We start from the raw sequence: 15,221 nt of genomic DNA, 5'->3' as shown, positions 1-15,221 counted from the left end.
GCTTGTTCCCTGCTTCCTATATGCAGATAAGAGGTGACCTCTCAACTTCCTGCAGTCGTGCCTTCCTCGACACCTTGACTTCCCCTCTGGGATCATAAGCCAAAGTAAACTCCTTTGCTGTGCATAGCTTTGCGTCATGGTATTTTATCACAGTAACAGAAACGTGACTGATAACAATCAGCTAAGTGCTAAGCACACAGCAAGAGCCAAACACACATGTCCACACACTGCTGCACTCCCTGGTTCACAGGCAAGCCCAGCAGGTATCCTGCCCCAGTTTTACAGACAGTAAACCAACATACACAGAATGTGGAATAACTATAACATCAATATATGTACCACACAACTGGCACTGTGCCAACCCCTTCATGCCTGTCAATGACCTGTGTTGGTTGTAAAAATAGGAGCCCTCACTCACAGATACAGTGTCTGTGCTGGCAAATCTTTCTCATAGCCTCTAGGTCTGATATTTCACCATTATAAATCAATTCCCTTGGATCTAAATACAAATTCTTCTAGTAAAATGTACAGCCTCAAGGAGCAAACAAACCACCTACCCTACCCTGTGAATCTATCCTCTCTAGGGATGAAGGTGGAGCCTCTTAAACACATTGGAAGGAGCTGAGAGAAGAACAAGGAGTCAAGAATGGGAGGAAACAGAACACCTAGAAGAGAGACAGGAGACAGAGGCCAGCATTTGGGTGTGTCTATGACATTTGGGTATGCATGGTGACTACCATGCATTGGTTTATGGAGTATTTATGGGTTCCATGCCTGATGACTACCATTCACTGATTTATGGCATCTCTACAGCCTGCATGCATGGTGACTGCCATCCATTGCTGCCTGGAACTTACTTCCTTGTTTCCTTGGATGCAAGACTTTCCAGGCCATGCACAGAGCATCATCATGAACAGGATCAAGAACAAAGCATCTTGAGCCCTCGATGCTATTGAGAGCACTTACTGATCGATGCTGTCATCTTACAAGAGTCCTGTGTGGTAGACATTAAGTAGAGACCCAGGGCTGTGGACACTGTATAGGATACTTCCCATTTTGCCAAGATCAAAATCAAGGTACATCTGGATTCAAGGTCCAAGCTTCAGCCAATCAAACCATGAGAAGCAATCCCATTGACCTCATATTTTATCCAACTTCCATCCCTCCTTCAAACGTGTTAAGGAGAATCCTGCAGGTTGGACAACCAGTGAGAAGTTTTTTGAACAGAGGGGACCCATGTTTGATGCCTGGCACAGTGTAAGTCTTTAATCCATATCAGTTTCAAGGATGAACTGTCTGTCTGGAGGCTGCGGTTCTGTTCCACAGGAACCTCCTCACCTAAGCCAGCCTGGCTTGCTTGGGGAGCTCTGGACCAATGAGAAACATCATCTCAAAAATGCAAGATGGATGACTCCTGATGCTGACATCTGGCAGGCATGCATGCACACACACACACACTCTCTCTCTCTCTCTCTCTCTCTCTCTCTCTCTCTCTCTCTCTCTCTCTTTCTCTCTCCTTACACAAAACACACACCACATGCATATATATGTGTATATATATATATATATACACACTACATACACACATACACCACACACATACATACTCATACAACACACACACATTCACAACACACACACAAAGTATACACACAACACACACACACACACACACACACACACATGCAACACACCACATGCACAACATACAACACATGCTCCACCACTGTTTTGGTTTAGTTAGGTGGCTGCTTATCTTGCCACATGCTCTTAAATTAAATTAGCCACAGAATGGCATCCATTATGTTAGGTGATCACATATTCAGTTGTCTGTGGTAAAATTTGAAGGGTATAGGTTATAACCATTCAGAAGTATTACCTGTCTCCTAAGCTGGGAAAGAGGGGTCATGGTTTCCCTCATTTATGGATTTTTGTATTTAATTCTGCAGGAGGAAATTAAAAAGAAGCAGTTAGGATATGGTGGGCTCCAATCGTGTGTTGGCTGTTCATACTCAGATGAACCGAGTAGAGGAAAGAAGAAACAGGAACAAAACTGGGGCTTTGTCATCCACCACCTCATATAACCACTAGATGGCGCCAAATGCCACCCACTCATCTCCAAATTTTTAGCCCAGAATTGCTCCTGTCAAAAGGAAATGAGACAAAGTGTAGAGCACTGAAGGAAAGGCCATCCAGAGACTGCCCCACCTAGGGACCCATCCCATATACAGACACCAAACCCAGTCACTATAGCGGATGCCAAGAAATGCTTGCTGACAGAAACCTGGTATAGCTGTCCCCTTAAGAGTCTCTGCCAGAGGCTGACCAATACAGATGGGGATGCTTGCAGCCAACCATCAGACTGAGTACAGGAATCCTAATGGAGTAGTCAGGGAAAGGACTGAAGGAGCTAAAGAAGTTTGCAACCCCATAGGAAAAACAATATTAACCAACCAGACACCCCAGAGCTCCCAGGGACTAAACCACCAACCAAAGACTACACATGGAGGGGCCCATGACTCCAGACGCATAGGTAGCAGAGGATGGCCCTATCTGGCATTAGTGGGAGGGGAGGCCCTTTGTTCTGTGAAGGTTCGATGCATCAGTGTAGGGGAATGACAGGGCAGTGAGGTGGGGGGTAAGTGGGTGGGTAGGGGAGCAGCCTCATGGAAGCAGAAGGAGCGGGGATAGGATAGGGGGTTTGCAGAGGGGAAACCAGGAAAGGGGATAACATTTGAAATGTAAATAAATAGAATATCGAATTAAAAAGAAGAATTTCTGGGCTGAGCCTTTAAGCTACACTAGGTACAGATGACTCTAGCCCAAGCAGAGATGACTGTTTGACCGTCATGAAAAGTATTTTGTATTTAATGCTAAAAGAGGACATTAAAAAGAAGCCCTTAGGAGACGGTGGGTTCCAGTCACGGATTGACTGTTCAAATGCAGCTCTGGCATCCAAGCACCAGTATCCTCAGGATCTCCCTAGGACAGCACAGTTGCTACCCCAGCTTTACAGCTAACCACACCGAGAACTGAAAGACTGTTTCTTGCTCAATGCCACGTTGGTAGGAGTGGCTGACCTTGGATTGAGTCCGTATGACTCTCACCTACGTGATGACGCATACGCCAGGGGTGTGGCTGAAAGCCACTGGACCCACAAGTCCACCATAACAACTACAAGCATCTCTTTTCATCCCCACATCACACTATCCTGACCATCAATTTTACAACAGCAGATTCTAACCACTAGCGAAGGAAAATGGTACTTCCCCAAGAAGCAAAGGATGTTAACAGGGGATCCCCTGGAGTAGTTACAGGTAGTTGTGAACCGCCACGTGGATGCTGGGAAGTGAACTCAGGTCTTCTGCAAGAGCAGCTAGTGCTCATAACCACTGAGCCATCTCTTCAGCCCCAGGATTCTTTTTGACTATCATCCCCAGCCCCTCGCCACCCCTGCCATATTCTCAGGCCCGCAGCTTCTGCAGCCACCACGCTACCCTCTGCTTCTGAGTTCAGTTGATTCAGATTCCAGACAGAAGTGAGAACATACTGTCTGCTGTGTCTGACTTATATCACTGCCATGATGCTGTCCAGTTACTTTAATATTATCATGAATGACCTATGCCCCTTCTTTCCAAGGCTAAGTAGCAACCCATCGTGCAAGGTGGGGAATATTTGCTCTGTCCATGGTGTGCCGATGAAGACCTCTGCTGCTTCCATTTCTTGCCTTTGTGAGACCAGTGTACCAATAAATGTGGGAGCACGAACATCTCATTAAAACAATCATTTTGGGTTCCATGAATAAACGCTGGATCGTCCTTGATTACTCTGACTTGCATCGCTCTATTGAAGGGGTCGTACCTGTGGTTTTCATCAGTGGATTTTACTCACAGTGTCATTTCTCATTGGATACGATGACTCTGTGGTATAGTTATCTCTTCCAAACGGAAACATTTCTGCCTAGAGGGCAATGGGAGGCTCTTGAGACTTGAGCTAATGAAGCTTGCAAGGCTCAAGAAGCTAATGAACAATGGCTGGAGAAATGGCTTATCGGTTCAGAGCATGGGCTGCTCACACTGTCTGTAACTTCAGTCTGGTGCCCTCTTCTGGCCACGAGTAGGCACTGCACACACTTGGTGCACAGAAAGACAAGCAGGTGACACACCAAATATGGTCTAAAATAAAAGCAATTTATCAAACTCAGGACTCAGGGAACTCAGAAAAGTCTGAGATGAACAAGACTGCCCCCACCTCCCAAGAGTACACAGCCTGTAAACGACTACCGGGGCAGAGGAGACTCTCCTATCTTCCATGGAGCTGCCTCCATGTTGGGCAGAGCATTTTAGGGATGCAGCTTTTTGGAGTCCTTGCCTGCTGACTTCATCATTCATGGAAGTAACCTCTCACCAGTGGTTCCAAAGTAACCCCAATAAACCCACCGTTCCATCGCACTAGACTTGGGTGGAATACTTGCCTTGCTCAAGCATCTATGCCCTATATGATACGTTCTGTATGTGTGTTGTCTGAATCAGGAAGTAAGCAAAAATGAGTGTACGAGAAAACATGGAGAGACATAGAATGTCTACCTAGGGTCACACTTGGCCACTGAGGTGCAGGAAGAGGAAGGATAGCAGTGGTGTGGAGTGACAGCAGAATCCTGTCTCTAGTATCCTCATTCATGCAGGCAAATACTCTTGGGGAGACCCCAAAGTGGCCAAAATGTGAGGCATATGCTTGATCTGACTCCTGCTCCTGTAACAGAAAAGATCTCATGAGCTGCGATACACAGGCTTGAGTGCATCCCAGAGATAAAAAGTCAGTGGGGGAGGGCAAAAGAGTCCAGGGGAAGCAATGTGAAAATTCACATCATGCCATTTGAAAGATGAATTAAAGGCCACTTTAGAGAAATGACTGCCAAGCATCCAGAGTGGCGAGTGCTGAGACCTGGACACAGGGACACAGAAATCCCACAGGATTTGGGGTGCCTAATGCCCTGGGAAACTGCGACATCAGGAGAGGTTGGAAAGGTATTGCAGGGCAGACTAGCTCCAGTGCCAGGAGCCACTAGGCAATGTGGCTAGTCTAGACCAAGATGTGTGCCAAGTGTAAAATACCTTCCAGATTTTGGAGACTCAGTGGGAAGAGACAAAGTTAAATATTTTTATATTGTTTGCCTGTAAAGATGATAATATTTGGGATATATTTAGCTCAATAAAATATACTGTTAAAATTAATGTCACCTGTTTGTTTTTGCTATGTGAAAGTGGCTACCAGATGATAGAGGGCCACTGAGGTGGCTGGCATTTGATTTCCGCAGGCCACCACTGGGCCTATTGGTGGCCGGGGGGGGGGAGGGGGGAGAGGAGGCTGGGGTTGAGGAAGGGTATTCCAAGCCAGTGGAATTTTCTAAATCAGAAACAGGATGGGGAGGTGACTGAGCTACTCAGATGAGGGAAATCTGCAGCAGGTCAAACTTGCATTGCTGCACCGTGAACAAAATCAAACAAAGCCAAACCACGAGATCCCATTACATCCCTCTGTGGGCTGTTCCTACTTCCCTATCCACCACTCCCCCCACCACCACCAACACCTTCCACACCACCAGGTAATCACAGAACCTAGCCTTCCTGCAGGATGTAAAACACAAAGCCAAAAAGATCACTTTCAGGGCACAGGAAAGTAAAGAGGAAATGCTCAAAAGAAGACCTTACTCCTCTTGTTCAAGAGCCAAGACAAAAACTGAAACCCATCAGCCAAGAGGCAGCAATTCCCAACAGTGTGGTCCTTTGTGCCTTCCTTCAAGCCTGCTGACAGGAAGGGCTGTTACCATGGAAACGATCCCAGCCAGGAAGCACACTGGAGCAAACACAGACAGTCTCAGGGCTTGTTCTGTCCACAGAGTCGACCAGTTGGTAAATATTACACCAGGCACATACCAGAGACACAGAGCAAACAGTTTGTCATCTGGGAGCTGCACTGGCCTGGCTCCAGGGGGAGTGTTACACTGGGAAAATGCAAAGCTTAGACCCCATATTACCCCGGGCATTGCCCACAGGGTAGAGAGCCATCATAAGATGTAGAGGGAGGGCTCTCGGAGTATGTAGCCTTGTAGGCACTGGTATCTAAAGAGACATCGAGTCATTCTGAGAGAAATCAGGTTTAGTTCCCAGCACCCACTGGCAGTTCCCAACTTTCTTTGACTCTAGTTCCAGGGTATTTGGTGCCCTCTTCTGGCCTCTGTGAGCACTGCATATACATGATGCAAGTACATACATGCAGGTAAAATATTCGTGTGTGTGTTAAAAATAAACCAATCTTTTAATAAACCCATCTTGTATACAACACAGGGTCAGTGTGAGCATTTAACAGGCTAATGAATGAAATTAATGTGATCTGGTATACTGTAGGTGCTCAGTGATCACTATTCTCACTTTCTACTGTAATGAACACATGGACTCTGAACAGTGCCTCCCTTCTGCCCACAAGTATAGACCACCATCTTGCTTATTATTTATTATTTTTAACTTAGGTTTTGCAGTGCTTGGAATTGAATCTAAAACTTCAAGCACTCTACCACTGAGCTATGTCGCCAGCCCATCCACTCTCATTTCAGTTAGGAAGATCAAAACTACCTTGACTTCCTCAGCACTGATGACTGGGTTAAACAACCACCTGATATCCCCCCACCTCCACCTTTTAAGACACATTTTCCCAGGGCTGGAGAGATGACTCAGTGGGTAAGAGCACTGTCTGCTCTTCCAGAGGTCCTGAGTTCAATTCCCAGCAACCACATGGTGGCTCACAACCATCTGTAATGGGATCCAATGCCCTCTTCTGGTGTCTGAAGACAGCTACAGTGTATTATAATATACAATAAATAAATATTTGGGGTTGGGGATTTAGCTCATTGGTGGAGTGCTGTCCTAGCAAGCACAAGGCCCTCGGTTCGGTCCCCAGCTCCAGGAAAAAAAAAAAAAAAAAAAGACACACTTTCCATATCCTCTGCCTATGGAACTGACAGTGTAGGTGTAAGCACGGCAGTCACTGGGGTTCCTCCAGCTGGAAGTCGCTGCCCTAGTGTCACAAGGTCGTAAGTGTACTGCCCTTTGCTCTTGGAAAGCTTATTACCCTGTGCCATGGGGGTTAAAATATGTCTCCCTGATCCCTAGCCTGAGGTGACTAACCCAAAGGCAGGTTCCTGGGCCTAGTCTTCAATCTGCTCAATCAGAACATCAGGGGACAAAGGCCAGACACCTACATCTTCAGTGTCATTTCCAGAGGATATCCATGACCAGACTTTCAAACATTCAATTTTCTGTATCATTCCTGCACTTTGTTAAACTTTGGATTCTTTCTCCACTTGTTTTTTGTTTGTTCCTTTGTTTGTTTGGTTAGTTTTGGTTGGTTGGTTTGGTTTCTTGTTTGTGTGAGACAAGGTCTCACTAAGTTGCCCAGGTAAGCCTTGAACTTACAACCTTCCTGTCTCAACCTTCTTTCCAGGTAGCTGAGGTCAGGCCTGCCTTCTGCATTTCTTAAACTGATTCTGGGACTACCTGTGTCAGACTCTCCTACATGGAGGCTAGGCATGCAAGATTCAGGCATTACCTCAACTGAAGTGTGGTAGCCTCTGGGCTCAGAAATGACAAGGAGAACAAGCCACACAGGTGATCCCTAATCATACTAGGAGTAGAGAGCTGCTAGCCTGTTGAGCTGTGCTTCCTCTTGTGGTGTGCATATTAACAGCCTTGGAGGTTTTTTAAAATTCAATTGTGAGGGTAGGAGAGATTTCTCAGTGGTTATCAGTAACCTGATGGTCTGGCAAAAGAGTAGGGTCCAGTTGCCAGCACCCACGTGGCAGCTCACATCTGTAATTCCAGTTCCAGGTGTTCTAATGCCCTTTTCTGGGCTCTAGTAGCAATTTCAGTTGTATACACATAGGCACACACAAACACACAGACACTCCCCACACTCACATGCAGACACATAAGATAAAAATACATTAAAGGAAATTTGACTCTTTTCAAAAGTCAAAATGTTGTGCACTCTGTAGTAAACTTAGTGTCTGACTTTTCATTATTTAATTGAATAATTTCCTATTAAAATTCTCCATCCAAGCAAGCAAGAAATAACTAATGTAAGAACTTCCCTTTAGAGATCTGGAGTGACTGTAATATTTGGTGTTTCCTATAATTGGGAAATGTGTTTAATTTTTAAGTGTCCATTACCTTCAGGTGGAATGGGCAAATAACCAAACAGCCAAGTGTCTAACACAACAAACAAAACGGGAAGGGTATTGAATCTGAAGGAGAACAATGGCAAAGCTAAGCTACTCAGTTTGTAAAACCATGAACCCCCTGACTAACTATGTCACCTCTTTACTAGGTCAGCCAAACCAAACAGAAATACAACATATCTGTGACTGTGGCAACCCTTGTCCATGCTACCAATTTAGGATTCCTGCCTCAATCGCTCTTTCCCTCGTTCTAGAACCAAACATCTCAGTTCATGACCATTTCTAATCCAAAGGACCAAGTATGAACAAACTTAGCATAATCAAGTGGTGAGTGAGTGCTTGCCCTGTGCCTGGGGCTGGTCCAATTGCTGTGCTTAAGGAGGGAGAGAAGTAGAAACAGCTAAAGAATATCTAAGACAGCTGGTGGATAGCGCTGTCTTGGTAGAAACAACAGGCTAAATAGTATTTATAATCTGTGCCTTATACCTCCCCCCAAAAGAGCTCTGAACTAGCTTATATTTTTAAAGGACCATCATATTGTTAGTAAGTGTTACATTAATGAATTCTCACAAGGAAAAGGAATAAAGGAATTAAGAAATGTGATATGTAGTGGAATAGAGAAGCAAGAGTCTATGAGTAGCAACAAATATGCCTAAGCTTTTCCTAGCAGCCAGGAAGAAACACACTATAGAATTCTTAGTTTCAGAAATAGATATATATTATTTAAAATTTTTTTCTAAGTGGAAAGTTTGCAAAGACCATTTGCAATGGTCTAAACTGTCTCCTAGAAATTCCAACACAAGGATTTGGGGTTTCCCTGTAGACTGACAGACTACTTCTTCTGTTTGGGAGGAGAACGAGCCCTATGAGAAGCTGAAAAGCTATACATATCCTAGTTAAGTGAAGGAGACACATCAGACATGCGCTGAGATGGATGTGGGGACTCACTGTTTAGGCTTCAAACACTCTGGTAAGCCATCACCAACATCAAGAATGGTCTCCACTACACATCCTCAGGAGTGGAACCACTCCAGGGTTGTAGATAACTTTCCAGGAAAAACAGAATGGAAGCTCTCCAAGACCCAGAAAAAAATAAGAACAATTCCTTTTTTGGAGAGGAAGAGCTACACGCATATGAAACATGGAGAAATGTGGACTGTGTCTCCTCAAGGGCTGATGACTACAGAGGCAATAGACAGTCCTACTACCAACACCCAGAGAAGTCACAAAGCAAGGATCTTTCCACAAGAGGGTCGCTGAGGGGCTAGGAGAGGGCTCAATGGGTAAGGTGTTTGCTACACAAGCAGGAAGACCTGAGTTCAAATCCCAGCTCTCTCTCTCTCTCTCTCTCTCTCTCTCTCTCTCTCTCACACACACACACACACACACACACACACACACACACACACACACACACACACAACAAACCAGGAATGGTAGTGTGCACCTGTAGTCCTACCCCTAGTAAACTGGAGCAGATGAAACCTTGAGCCTTGCTGGCTAACCTGTTTAGCCAAATGAATGAGCCCCAGGTTCAGTAAGAAACCCTGAATCACTCTTGCTCTCTTGGCCTTTTGCTCTCTTGCTTTCTTGCTCTTACCTTCTTTCCCCTTTGTTCCTTCTCTCCCCATTCCCGTTCCCCACTCTCTCTCCATGTGCTCATGGCCAGCCTCTACTCCTTTTCTCTACTCCTCTATTCTTATACTTCTCTACTCTCTCTGCCTTTCTCTGCCCCTACTACCCCCTTAACTCCCCTCCCCATGCCCTGAATAAACTCTATTCTATACTAAGAAAAAAAAGAAAGGAAGAAAGAAAGAGAGAAAGAAAGAAAGAAAGAAAGAAAGAAAGAAAGAAAGAAAGAAAGAAAGAAAGAAAGGAATCCTGATTCAAAAACTGAGGTGGAAAGCAATCATAGAAGATACTCCACGTTAATCTTATAATCGAGGGTAGGTGTGCATGGGCACAGGTATGCACACACATGTGAGCACATATACATAAACACATATGCATGCACACATGAACACTAACTTGCATGCATCATACATCATACACATATGCAAAGAAGAGGTGGCTGAGTCTTGTATTTAACTAACTCAGTGCCCCCCCCTCCAGAGTGACAATAAAATTGCCTGAAGACTATACACGAATATAAGAAACTGGAAGACTGAGAACTTAGATACATGGAGAAGCAACCATGGTCAAGTGGAGGTCTCCCCTTTACTCTGTGTCTGGATGCTTTTCTGGTCTTGGATGACTATTACCAAGCCATAAAACTGAAGAGATTAATCATTGTGTCTGGGAAGTTCTTTCATGAGAGACAGCAGAAACAGATTTGGGGTAACCGAAGCAGAGAAGGAATTTATTAAAGGACACAGGGTGACTGAGTCTAAGTGTCAGGAAAAAAACTGGAAGAAATAAAGCATCCAGAGCATCTACAGTTTGAAAGCAAATTCTCAGCCAGTGTCTTCAAGACTGAGCCTCCTCAGCCAATCAGCAACCATGGATCTTTCAACTCCAGTAAGACTCTACAGCACACACGCTTGATATTTGTGTGTGGCTCTCAAGTTCACCATATGCAGGGAAGGCAAGTCACCCTGACCAGAGGTTCTCAGTGGGCATGATTTGCCTGCCAGGAGTCACCTGGCACTACTTGGAGGGAGACATTTTTGCTTATCACTCTTAAGGAACATTGATGGGTTGTTATCCCAGTGTTACTACTAAATATCCTGCAGTACACAGAATACACACTCCTTTCCTCCAGTAGCAAGTGTGAAGATTGACACCTTCATGATGACCCCAACAGAGCACACAAAAGGCATCTACTTATTGGCAAGCCAAGGTTTGCAGTAGACATGCTTACATCCCCCATCTGCTCCATCAAGACTCCTGGTATCCCTGTGACCCTGACGTCACACTTTTCTTCCTCCACTTTGCTTTTAATCATACTGCTTCCACCAATTGCCTTCCACAACTTTCTTCAGAGGCAAATCCTGGACCCCTGGAGCCACTTGAGACCCTACAGGCTCAATGCAAGCATGGCATACATGACCAAATTCCTCCAGGTGAGGTTGGGACTTGACCAAACTGATATTCATATTTGGTATTTTGCATGCTGAATACTTCTACCAATTATTCTCCTCTCTCTCTCTCTCTCTCTCTCTCTCTCTCTCTCTCTCTCTCTCCTCCCTCCCTCCCCTCCCTCCCTCCTCCCCTCCTTCCTTCTGTTCTTCCCTCCTCCCCTCCCTTCTTTTATACTTTGAGAAAGTATCATGTAGGCTAGGATGGCCTTTAACTGGCTATGCATTCAAGGAGAGAATAGCCTTGAACTTCTGATTATCCTGCCTCTGCCTCCTTATTGCTGAAATTGCAGACATCTATCACTCTGGCCACTCTATGTTGTTCTGGGGACTGAACTCAGGGCTAGCTAGGTGCACCATAGGCTAACATTTTATGAACTAAGCTACATTCCCCACACTCTCAACACATTCTAAATAATTCATTTGTGTCTAAGTCCCTTCTCAGCATGGACTTTTATGGACATTGTCCCGAGACAAGAAGTGATTTTAAAAACAGGCTGTGAGAGATGATTGACAGGTTAAGCCATAGACACCACCATTTGAACTTTCCCACCTTGATTTTCAGCTCTCTCCTGGTTCCATGATCAAGTGCCCTGAACAGATAGTATCCAGAACCAGACTTTCATTGGAACTGCAGGGCTCTGTGGCCAAAGTCAGCAAGCAAATGGGTTTTAATTATTCAAAACAGGTTAATGGTTTCTGATGGCAGATGCACGGACACCAGAGTCACCACAGAAGCCACGTAGCCCACTTCAGTCATTCAAGTGGCTGTAACCCACTCACCCAGGGAGAAGCAAAGGTGACAAAGAGCCGGAATCATGCTTCAGGTCTGAAGCAGGACAGAGGGGAAAGCAGGGCAGAAAGTAGGTCAAATGGACTGATGTTCTCCAGTGTAATGGAGCGGCACCAGAAGACTTTGATGGACACCTCTGGAATGAAGCCGAGAGGAGACAGGTTTGTGGGTAAGGAGTTAGACATGGGCAGGCAGCAGAGACCAGCAAAGGAGACGAGGCCATCTTCATGGGTCAGTGAACTGATCTATCTTTTCAATCTGGATATTTACAGTTAAGTTACTAAGTGTAAGGCATCTTAAAACTCACTGGGTTCTACTTACAGCTCGGGAACCTAGTTAGGGAAGGCCATTCTACCCAGAACTCCGAATCTCTGTTGGTAACTATAGATTCTTTTAGTTCTGGGGATATAGAAAGAACGGTTCTAGGGGAACCTTCACTGGAGTCTGCAGACCCAACAGCTTCATAGGCAGGTGTCTCAGGGGTTCTGTGCTAACCTGTGTCTTCCATCGGGGAAGGAGAGGCTCTGCCTTCCGTCCTTGGCTCTTTGGTGTCTGCTTGAGCTGCAGAGCTGTCCTAGACCTGATCATGATCCTCAGAGATCAATTTACGTCAAGGCAGACTTGACTCCTTCTGCACTGTGTGCAACACTGCTGCCCCTGGGTGGTCTTGGAAGACTGATTCCTGGGTACCTAGTGAAAACCTGAATCCTGGCAGACCTAAATCCTTGTATGAAATGGGAGATACTTGAATGAAAGTAGCATGTCTTCCCAAACTCATCAAATCATTTCTAGCTGGCTTGGAATACTTAATACAATGTAAATGTTATGCAAATAAGCGTTGCATTATCTCGTTAGAGAATCATGATAAGGAAAAATGTCTTCAGACATTCCAGATGTTTGCAGTAATTCTTATTTCTGATCCTAACTTGGCCGTATCACCATGCACAGTCTGCAGACATCAAGTCCCTCCACTGCTTCTGCCCCTCCCCCCCCACTGTAATCAGGGGGCTTTGTTGACCATGGAAAACACCTCAGCCCATATGCCCTCCTGCTCTTTCAGTGGAGTTATGCCTGACAAAGGACAAAGCGAAGCTATACATCTAGGGATCTGCTTCTAGAAAACCCATGTTATGATATCAAGGCGCCCTGGAGGCTTGACAAAGCAGAACAGGCAAAACAAAAGGATGCTGTGAGGATTGGCTTGCAAAACTATGTCAGTTAATAATACTAGTGGCCGACGATTAGAGGATGCTAACCAATGTGGGATGAGGCGGCATGGGCCTCACACATCAACTCATTGGAATACCTACCCTACTCAGTGTTTCGGGGGCCATGAACACAGGTCAAGAAACAGGTACAGACACCTTGAGCAACAGTTCTGAAGTCCCATAAGCACAGGGATAAACAATATACAGATATTAGGAGCCTAGGTCCAGAGTGTGTATTCTTTCTTATCAACTCATTCACACCATCACTACCCCACTGGTCTGAATAGACTATCTTCCCAGGCTTCGGTTTCTGCCTTTATGTGATGTTTGGAAAGGATAACCCGAGAGCTTTCCAAAGCCTATGTTGGGTGCTCTTGCTCAGTGTATCCATAGTAACAGAGGGAGTAAAAGGATCAGGCCAAGAACTCAGAGGTCGCCACTGCCTCTATAAGCAGAAATCTTTGTGCTACTCTGGTCCAAAAGAAGGGTGGAGGAGGGCTTTGAAGGAGGTTCCAATACCACTTCACACTCTTTGGAAGGATGAGCAAGATACTCTAAGCACTACACCCAATACCTCTTCCCTCTGCAGAGAGAGACCCTCTGTGACTTTGCACTTGGGATTGGCCAGGCACTGGATACTTGTGCAATCATTTAATCCAATGGTGGAGGCTCAGAGAATAGAGTCACCTTTCCAAGGCCACAAAGATGGTCACTGAGTCTGCATGGGCTCAAGACCCAACAAGCTCCCTGAGTACTCATCATCTCTGCCCTGGTTTGCATATACAGCCTGAATCTGTCATCCATTGTCTATGCATGGAACATTTGGTCCTAGATGTAATGTGTTTAGAAGTGAGGCCTAGTAAGAGGTTCCTTAGATCATTGGGGTATTCATCTAGAGGACATTAGAGCTCAGAATGTTTAGGGTAATTTTCTCAAGAAAGGTTTTAGAGATGGACAATGGCTTTTTCCACTACCTTCTTGCTCTGACCTCTGGATTTACTGAGTAATCCCTCCCTCTTAGAAGAGTTCCCGTCATGATGGTGTCACCCTTAGGTGGGTTCTTTTCCCATTTATAAAATGAGCTGATGAGGTTGGCTGAAGCACCAGTAGTAGGAAATAAGAAGTAGGAGGGCACTAGTAGTTAGAAGAGTGTGAAGACAGACGATGCTGGAAGTACAATGCCAGAGATAGCAAAGTCATAACACAGCTGGAAAGAAGGAGCAAGATTAGAAGCAATGGTCAAAATAGCCATGGAAACCATGAGGCTCATTTAAAGGGGGAAAGGATGTGGGGGAGGGGGTGACATGAAAAGAAAGAGGGGAAAAATCAGAGAGGAAACAAAAGGAGAGAGTAAATAAAAAGCCCTCCACACACAGGAAAGACATCCTGTGAACCACTCACAGCCCCAAATGTGTCTTACAGACTCAGTCCTCGAATCCATTTTGTTAGGGAGCTCTGAATCATTGTGCCCATTTTACAGATAAGCAAACTGAGGTCTGAACTTATAAATATCACCCTATGCCAAGAGGTAGTAGAGTGTGAACCATGGTACTTCCCACTCCCAGCTGCCTCACTATAGCCACCCATATAGTGCTCCCACAAGAATGGCTATTTCCTTCCATCTTTCACAAAGCTCATTCCAAAAGTCTTGCAGCATCTAATGAGTTGACCCTGCTGTCCTCCAAATTAGAAGAAAACCTAGAATTAACTTTCCTCAGATAAGAGTCTTTATAAATAGTTTCCATGGAATGGCCCCTGCTTTATTGGAAAGGTCGTCATGAGACTGGTTGTCACCCAACTCTCTGTTGACGTTTCCTTTTTAAAGAACATAACATACATTCTTGGATGGGATTCAAACATTCTTACATTTTGCTTTCTTTTTTAAACTATTTATGGAAAAAAAAAAAACT

Source organism: Rattus rattus, chromosome 6 (genome assembly GCF_011064425.1).
Source record: "Rattus rattus isolate New Zealand chromosome 6, Rrattus_CSIRO_v1, whole genome shotgun sequence".
Taxonomy (NCBI): domain Eukaryota; kingdom Metazoa; phylum Chordata; class Mammalia; order Rodentia; family Muridae; genus Rattus; species Rattus rattus.
This window is presented reverse-complemented; position numbering follows the sequence as displayed.